At 38.8% G+C, this 9,348-nt stretch overlaps 1 protein-coding gene across 6 annotated transcripts in view; it reads right to left on the bottom strand.

Annotated features, from left to right (window-relative positions):
* DLC1 (DLC1 Rho GTPase activating protein) overlaps positions 1-9,348 on the bottom strand; it is a 445,122-nt gene that overhangs the window by 182,636 nt on the left and 253,138 nt on the right. The gene's annotated exons all lie outside the window — the stretch shown is intronic.

Here is a 9,348-nt window from a genome sequence, read left to right on the forward strand (position 1 = left end):
GCGCCAGGTCCGCGCGGCTGCCACATCTGGAAAGGCTTACAAGTGAGCCAGCGACACCCGCGCGCAGCTCTCGGGCTGCCTTCGTGGCTGTCTAGATGATTTTGGCTTCCTGTGTGATCCAGTAACCTGACTTGGCAGAGCTCGGCTGTTGGTCTAGGCAATAACGTGTCCCCCTGCCCTGGCAGGCCGGGTACCCTTGCGTGTTTTGAAGGAAAGGCCGGGCAGGAGGCAGAAAAGGGACGGAGGGAGAGGAGGGGTGGGCGGTGGGGCTGTCTTCCATCTTCATGGCTAATTCTCACTCACATTTGTGTTTTATTAACTCATGTGTGTTTCTTCATTAGGCTGTTTATGAGACAGAAAGTCCAGCCTTTAGTTGTGGTTGTGGGAAGGAGCTAGGGCTGTAGCGAACATTCTTCAGATCAATCTAGATTCCCTCTAGGAAACAGACACCTGCGTTTTAAAGCGAAATATTAATCAGCTCCTCGTATTTCCCCTCTAACTATGCTTCTACTTACAGCCAGTGGTTTCATCAGATAATTCTAGGTTTTACCCTTAAATAAGGATCAGATGTCCCCTGGTTTTGTGAATCTTTTGGCTCCCACTAAGCAAACTTCATCATTGTAATTGCACATCAAAAACTCTGCCCAAAAGAACTTAAAAAATAAATAGTGCCAAGCACCATGAAATAAAAATATGAGCCAACTGCTTCTTTTACAAGATATGTTTTTGAGTTTCTAAAATGCCAAGTAAATCTATTTCTCTGCCAATGAGTTTGGCTAATTTTCGGCCTTTCAGTGCGTTAATAATCCTGTCTTTTTTTCACTGTTCCCTAAATCCAATCTTAAAACTTTCAGCCTTTGGCATGGAGGCTTAATACTGGCATCAGATAGTATCTAAGAGCTAATTTATAACTTTTCAAAATTACAAGATGCTGTAAAAGCACTTAGTAAATCGTAAGGCATGATGCAAATGCTAATTATTATTGTAATTATTTTTGTACATGAAATCATTTTCAACCCGTGCTGATCCTGAATCTCCAAATTTCTGTAGTGTGCATCCTCTTTCCCATCACCTTTGACAACTGAATTATACAAAGGGTGAGAATTAAATTAGTGTAGTTATGCTCACGAGTTACAACTAATACTAGTACTACTGCTTATCAGTAACTCATGTGTCCTAAATTTACTGTTTCCAGAGTGCTCATGCCCTTGAGTCCCTTCAAACTGAGAATGTGCTCCTTGGTAGATACCACTTTGCTTTATCACTGGGCTGAGCATAGATGAGGAGTCAGTACCAACTGCTGAGGCATGTAGACTTCTGTGCCTGTGGGGGACAATCCTAAGGGAATATTCTCCATAAAAATCTCAAAAAATTGGACTGCCTAATGTCTGGTTCCCTTTTAAAACAAAGTACCAAAAGTCTGTGTGTGTGTGTGTCCTTCAAAGAAACCTGGGCACTTTGAACCCAGTTTACTCATTTACTGGTCAGATGGAACAGAACAGGTCTACGTGGACACTTTTTGCAGAGGAGCAGCATGAAGCAACCATAGCATAAGCAGGGAACCACACCCTGTGCTAGGCATGGGGAAGCGGAAGATAAATGGGACCCTGGCTGTGTCTTGGAGGAGGGAAAAAATCACACTGACTCACAAATGATTTCAAAATAGTGTGATTAGTTCTATGATTGAAGCATGTGCCAAGAACCACCGAGAAGGAAAAGGTAGCCTGCACTCCTCACTCCTGTTAGGCACGGACTTCATCTAAATTTCTAGAACTATGACAGAGTCAGGGACGTACAGTCATTTCTAGCACAGATATCAACAACTGATAGTCTGAGTCATGCAAAGAGACCGACTACAAAGGCACAAAGCTCTTCTCTACCCAAACACAGAAAGGAAGGGGCGCAAAAGAGAGGACATAGTATTTACTGAGTACCTATGATGTATCACAGGCTCTCTTAGCACTGGCTATAGACCCACGTATATAGACCACTGCTGTTATACAGACTACTATCAGTGTTACTTTGTCCTCTTTATTGATGAGGAAGCTGAAGCACAGAGAGAAATGTTTTGAGAAAGGTCAGATAGTAACTGGCAGATCCAGGATTCACACCCAGTGCTGTCTGCGTCCAAAACTCATTAGCCTCCCAATCAATTTTAATGGTCAGAAACAAATAATAGTGATGATACGGATTCATTAAAACTATCTAGGCTCAGTTGATGCTAAGTTATGGATCAAAACTCCATAATCTTATTCAACTAAAACTACCACTGGACCCACTGTGTGGAGGAAGAAGCCAGAGTTTTAGATGTTTGAGGTGATGCCACCTACGGAACATCAGGGTCAATCAGTCAAGAGAACCAAGAGCTAGTCAACACATATTGTCAAATGATGGAGCACTCTGCTCATTTCTCCAAAGTGTTCCCAAATGACTCTCCTGCTTTGCAGCACTCTCTTTCCAGGACAATACTCCCAGTTTTGATACATTGCTTCTTAGAAAAAGTACTTCTTATGCTAAGTACAAGTTCCATTAGGTAGAATGACCTAAACTATCTGAAAGATTTTTATGTTTTTTTAAAAGGAAAATTACCAACATAAAGGTTGCTTTTTTCTTTTCTGGCCATGCTGCATGGCATACGATATCATAGTTTCCTCCTCAGGAATGGAACCTGTGCTCTCTACAGTGAAGTGAGGATTCCTAACCACTGGACCACCAGGGAATTCCCATAATGTAACTTTTACTGAGAGATTACTAGAGAGGAGACACAGCTAAATGTTTTCAAGCAAGATGGGCTTTAATTTCTGATTTTACCATAGCCCAAAGTAGGGCTGGCAACTTGGCCCCTCATTTCTAAAAACTCATTAAATCCAAATTTCATTGTAAGGTCATTTCAAGTCCTTATGGAGAAACTTGGCCATATGCCATGGGTATGGTGCAAACACATTCTAATACACAACCAATTTAAAATTATATTTTTATTTCTGTTTCCTATCTGCACTTACTGGCCATCAGAAGTGTTCCACAACAAAAAAGTGCCTTTCAGAATTTATTGTTTATAGAATAACTCCTCAAGTTATATTTCTACAAATTTGAGATAATCCAAGTCTCCTGTAATTGTGAGAGGTGAATACAGTATGTGATAATTAGTGTTGGTTTCAGCTTAGCAGATGGGAGGAGTGGGAATACGAGAAGTCATTTGATGTTTTTCAAGATCCTGCTGGGAATTGTAAGAGCAGTGAAAATAGCAACATCATGCCCTGATTGCTTTCCAGCTCGTGCTTTTTATGATAAAGGACTAGTTTCAGCCATTGGTGGAGCTGCCCTCTGACCTGAGGAAGCTTTGCAAACGCGTCTAGATCCCTGGAGAGCAGGGATTCTAGTCAGTATACCAAGCTAGAGATTCTGGCTTATGTATGTTTCTGGTATTTTCCATCTAAGCAAATCATCCCACTCTGGCAATGTATTACAGATTTTATCTAATTTATAAATGTCATCTTCTTATTGCAAATTAATCTTTTAATTTCATAGTGTTTCTAGGTCTGTGTGCTTTGATCTAACAGCAGGGATACCTTCTTGTCCGAGCCAGTGTAACATAAATCTGCTTTGGTCTTATGGTTACTCTCACTTGCTGATGCAACTTACTTAAGCCTTTTAGGACTACTCAAAGTTGGCTCAGAAGGAAAAGAATCTTCCTGCCAATGCACGAGACATGGGTTCGATTCCTGAGTTGGGAAGATCCCCTGGAGAAGGGAATGACTACCCACTCCAGTATTCTCCCCTGGAGAATTCCATGGAGAGAAGAGCCTGGTGAGCTATAGTCCATGGGGTCAAAAAGAGCTGAACACAACTGAATGACTAACACTTTCAAAGTTCTGGTAGATTCTTTCAAAATAATGTCAATGATGGGAAATGGAATGTTTATTAAGAGTCACTGCCATGCATGGACCTAGGTTTTTGGTATAGGAAGGACATTATTAAAACTGCATTTGGTTAAGCCCTATGAGTGAGACAGTGCCTGCAATAGGACAGCAGGTTTAGTGAATGACAATGTCTGCCCTGGCAAAATAAGTCTGTCTCCAGGGCTGCAACTTCACAAAGGAGATCTCTTCCATTAGGGAGGTATCCAAAAGCCCATGTCAAGGAGAATTCATAGTCTGAAGCTTCTGTAACTCTGAAGAACGTGTAAATGCTTTCTGTTTACTCCAGTGAATAACATCTAGCGTGTAGATTACATGCTGCCAATGACTGCTTTGTTTTGAATTTTGTTTATTTAATATGATCATCTTTACTACATTTACTATGTTTGTATATTTACTACTACATTTGGTGCAAATGGCAATTTTATTTCTTAATTTGCCTCTACATTTGGCACACTAAGGAGCTTCCCTAGTGGCTCAGAGGGTAAAGAATCTGCCTGCAGTGCGGGAGACCCAAGTTCGATCCCTGGGTTGGGAAGATCCCCTGGAGAAGGGAATGGCAATCCACTTCAGTATTCTTGCCTGGAGAATTCCATGGACAGAGGAGCCTGGCAGGCTATACAGTCCATGGGGTGGCAAAGAGTTGGACACAATTGAGCTATTAACACTTTGGAATGCTAAGGGTTACACTGAATTTGGTTGAGCATCTCTTTTGTGATAAACTCTAATGTTCTCAAAGGGCTCAAGTCAAGGTCGTTTACACTATTAGGTATCTATGTATGCTTGATGGACCAGTAGACCATAATGACAATATTCTTGGTGATCTCTGACCTGGCAGACAGGACTCTCCTCAGAAAGGGAAGAAAATCTTAGAATCTATATCTATGTATATAGTTCTTTAAATATTTCTACTTTTGTCAAATGTGCAAAGCATATAAGTATAGTGATTTATTACCTAATTTACAAATAAATGTATATATTGGGGTTCCATGCTAAGAAAGTTTTACTGATGGGAGTTAATGATCAAAGAAGTTCAGAGACCTTCTCTGAAACTAATGATATATACCAAAATCACACTATATTTCAGAGTAAAAACTTGTTTGGGGCATAGTATTGAATAAATATAAAAGAGGAAAGGGTGTAATAGAATAGGAAACGAATATAACAAGAGAGAAAAAGACTTCCTTTTCTTCTTGATTGATGCAACAATTTTTTATTTCCTTTTCAACTATGGATATCTCATGCTTTCTGAAACAAAGTTCACCTGGGCTGAGAGAAGTCACGCCTGTAAAAACTGCTATGGAATGTTTGTGTTACCCCCAAATTCTGATGGTAAGGAGAAAGAGCTTTTAGAAGATGATGGGGTCATGAGAGTGAAGCCCTTATGAATGGGATTAGTGCCCTTAAAAAAGAGACCTCAAAGAGCTCCTCTGCCATTTCTGCCATGTGAGGGTTCAGCAAGAAGATAGTGTCTATGAACTGGGAATTCAGCCCTCAGACACTGAATCAGCCAGCACCTTGATCTCAGACTTGCTAGCTCCAGACTGTGAGAAATAAATTTCTGTTGTTTGTAAGCCACTCAGTCTATGGTATTATGTTAAAGCAGCCAAAACAGACTTAGACAGAAGCAGGCTTTATTTCAGTCCTGCTTCTTGATAGCTTTGTGACTTTGAGACAGCATTCTCACAACTGCTAAAGATGGGATTGACTAGATCGCTAATTCTGGCCCAGAGGGGAAGATGGAAATGGTGAATATCAGAATCATACAGGATGGGGCCTCTTCTATTCAAGTGAAACAAAAAAGGAAAATAATTCTACTGGGCTAGATGGCCTCATTCCCTTTCTGAAAAATACCTCAACAGAATCTTAACTATTAATAAATTAATGGACCATTTTTAATCCTTTCCTCAAGCTATTTTCAAGTGGCTTTGAATATATTTCTTTGGAATTGTTCATTTATCTTGTTTTACTCCTGTCTCAATTATTTCTTTCTCATTTTCTGTAGTTGACTTATTTTCTATACTGACATTTTTGGCAAAGAGATAATAAAAAATGATAGAGAATGGAAAGAGAAAGTAATGGTGCTCCCAGAATTTTTTAATATAATAATTTCAAATTTTATTTTATGATTTCAGAAAGTTAAAATATTTTAAATTTCTATAGAAAAACATACATGGATACCTCACCAATACTAATGCTAAAGAAAATAATGCATATATAATTTATATTTTCCTATAAACTTTCTTTCTTTCTTATAAAATAATAGGCTATCTAATGGTAAAATAAATTATGGATACAGTAAAAACTTTAGAAGGAAGTGATCTCCTTTTTCTTAGTCTTCACTTTCTTTTAATTTTAAATTCTTCCTTTTATTCTTTTAGTTTCCTATCCTTTATTCTTCACAATGTAAAATTCCAGTATTTTATTAATTAAAGGAGTTTAACATTATGACCGGAGAAGGCAATGGCAACCCACTCCAGTACTCTTGCCTGGAAAATCCCATGGACGGAGGAGCCTGGTGGGCTGCAGTCCATGGGGTCGCTAAGAGTCGGCAGGACTGAGCGACTTCACTTTCACTTTTCACTTTCATGCACTGGAGAAGGAAATGGCAACCCACTCCAGTGTTCTTGCCTGGAGAATCCCAGGGACGGGGGAGCCTGGTGGGCTGCCGTCTGTGGGATCGCACAGAGTCGGACAGACTGAAGCGACTTAGCAGCAGCAGCAGCAGCATTATGACACAGAATTATGGTCATGTAATTTCTCTGCTTATTCAGGTTTAAAGTTTATTATGACTACTATGGATTGCTTTTAAATTGTATTTATTTCAATTCATACCAGCTATTTTATGGATAATCTTATTGAGATCTGGATCAAAAAGAAATAACCTCTCACCGATTCTGAATTACAAGGCTTCCTTCTGAAAAGCAAATAATATATTAAAACTGTTTATTTTACCTTTATGTATGTCCACTGCCACAAGTCTCAGTAAGGAATGCCAGATACGATTATCCTTTGGATTATAACAATTAACAATAACTTCAAATAACATGCTACACTAATAATAAACCAAAAGTAATTCTGGATGATAGCTGAATGGTATCAAGCATATACACTCAGGAATAATTTCAAAGTCAGACCAAATAGGAATCCAAATATTTGTCTATGTTAATGTAACCTATTGATTACACCCTTCCAATAAATGTTTTATATTGTGATAAGACCTGAAACAGTGCCAATACTAAAAGGCTGGGATGTTTTTGTGAAAAAACTCTTTTACAGGTTGACTTAGCTTTTGTCCATGAAGGGATCCTGCTCTTTCTCTTCTCACTCTCTCTCTCTCATACACACACACATGAATACAAAACAGTGTTTTCCAGAAAATGTAAAATAGGTGATGCAGGACTGTAATCTCTAAAAGGTCAAAAAAACAAATAGATGAGCTATACTATTGCCCCAAATAGATGAGGTGTACTATTGCCTGGGAGAAGTTTCTGGGTCACGGAGTAGAAATAGGAAAGCCACACACAACCTGACAGTCTTGAGAGGAAAGGGATCAGAGTTTGTGGGGACTGAAGCAGGACAGAGGAGCGGCATAGACAGTGAGCTTAGGGGGTCTGCAGAGGGGTCTCCCCAAACGCTTGACTGAATGCTAATTGGCACAGGTGTAAGAAGGAACTCTCCAAAGCCAGGGAAAGAGGTATTGGAGATCAGGAGGCAGATAACTTCCTGGAGCTCACAAAGTGAAAGTAAAAGTCGGTGAGTCGTGTCTGACTCTCTGCACCTGTAGAGCCCATAGAATTCTCCAGGCCAGAATACTGGAGTGGGGAGCGTTTCCTTTCTCCAAGCGATCCTCTCAACCCAGGGATCAAACCCACGTCTCCCACACTGCAGGCAAATTCTTTACCAGCTGAGCCACAAGAGAAGCACCTTTCACTTTCACTGAAGCCTAGGATTACTTCTGTTCCCACCAGTTGGCATGAGGAGTCCTCAGGTAATCTGGGGCACTGGATGAAATCCCCAAAAGAGTTATGTGTCAGTAGGAGGACTAAATTAGTGTCAGAAAGAAGAAGAAAGGAAATAATAAAGATAAGACAGAAATCATGGAAATTGAAAATGGACAAATGATAGAGAAGATCAAATCTATTTCTTTGAAAATAATCAATAAAATTGATTAACATCTATTTGGGTTAACTAGAAATAAAAATTAAGTTTAATGAGGTCACAAGATTCAAGGTCAATATAAAATAATCAGTTGTATTTCCATATACTAGCAATTAACGATTGTAATTAAAATAAATGCCACTTATGATATGATTAAAAGATACAAACTACTTAGAGACAGATTTAACAAATATGTAGACAAAAACATATACATTAAATGCTATAAGAAACTGCTAAGAGAAACTAATGACCGAAATAAATAGAGATATATACCATGTTCATGGATTTGAAAACTCAAAATTGTTAGGGTTTTCCCCATAATAATCTCCCCTTAATGATACACAGATTCAACATGGAAACAATGAAAATTCCATAAGGTTTTTTAGAAAAAACTTGACAAGTTGATTCTAAAATGTATTTGAAAATACAAATGACCAAATGAACCTAAAAGACTTTTAAAAAGAAGAGCAATTTTTAGATGATTTACACTACCTGATTTCAAGATTTACTATAAATCTTCAGTAATCAATTCAAGGAAGGATGATACTGATATAAGGATAGATGTACAGGCCAATGGAACAAAATAAAAATTCCCAAAATAGGTCCATACTTTACTACACGTTCAGTTGATTTTTGATAAAGATGCCAAGGTAAGCCAATGGGGTAGGATAATTATTTTCAAATGTTGCTGGGATAATTGGGTAACCATTTGGGAAAAATGAATCTCCACACTGACCTCACACTTAAAGCATTAAGTCTAAATGGACCATGAACCAGAAACCTAAATGTAAAACTCTTAAGACTCACAGGAGAAATTTTGTGACTTTAAGTTAAGTAAAGATTTCCTAGGCCTTGATAAACATGAATCATAAAAAAAGGAAAGAGAGAGAGAACAAAACAGAACAAAAACCTCTGTTCTTTTAAAAGGACTGTGAAGAAGAGGAAAAGACAAACTACTGGCTGGGAAGAAATATTTGTAAAGCATACATCATCAACAACTTGTATTTGGAATGTATGAAGACTCTTATGATTCAGTAACACAAAGGCAAATAACCAGGCTTTAACAGTGGGGCAAAGAATCTTCATAAAAGAAGATGTATGAATGACCAGTAAGTACAGTAAAAGATGATTGGCCTCATTAGGGAAATGAAAATTAAAAGCATATTGAAATACCACTTCAGTCGTGTCCAACTCTGTGCGACCCCATAGACAGCAGCCCACCAGGCTCCCCTGTCCCTGGGATTCTCCAGGCAAGAATACTGGAGTGGGC

This window comes from Bison bison, unplaced genomic scaffold (genome assembly GCF_000754665.1).
Source record: "Bison bison bison isolate TAMUID 2011002044 unplaced genomic scaffold, Bison_UMD1.0 scf7180017864105, whole genome shotgun sequence".
Taxonomy (NCBI): Eukaryota; Metazoa; Chordata; class Mammalia; order Artiodactyla; family Bovidae; genus Bison; species Bison bison.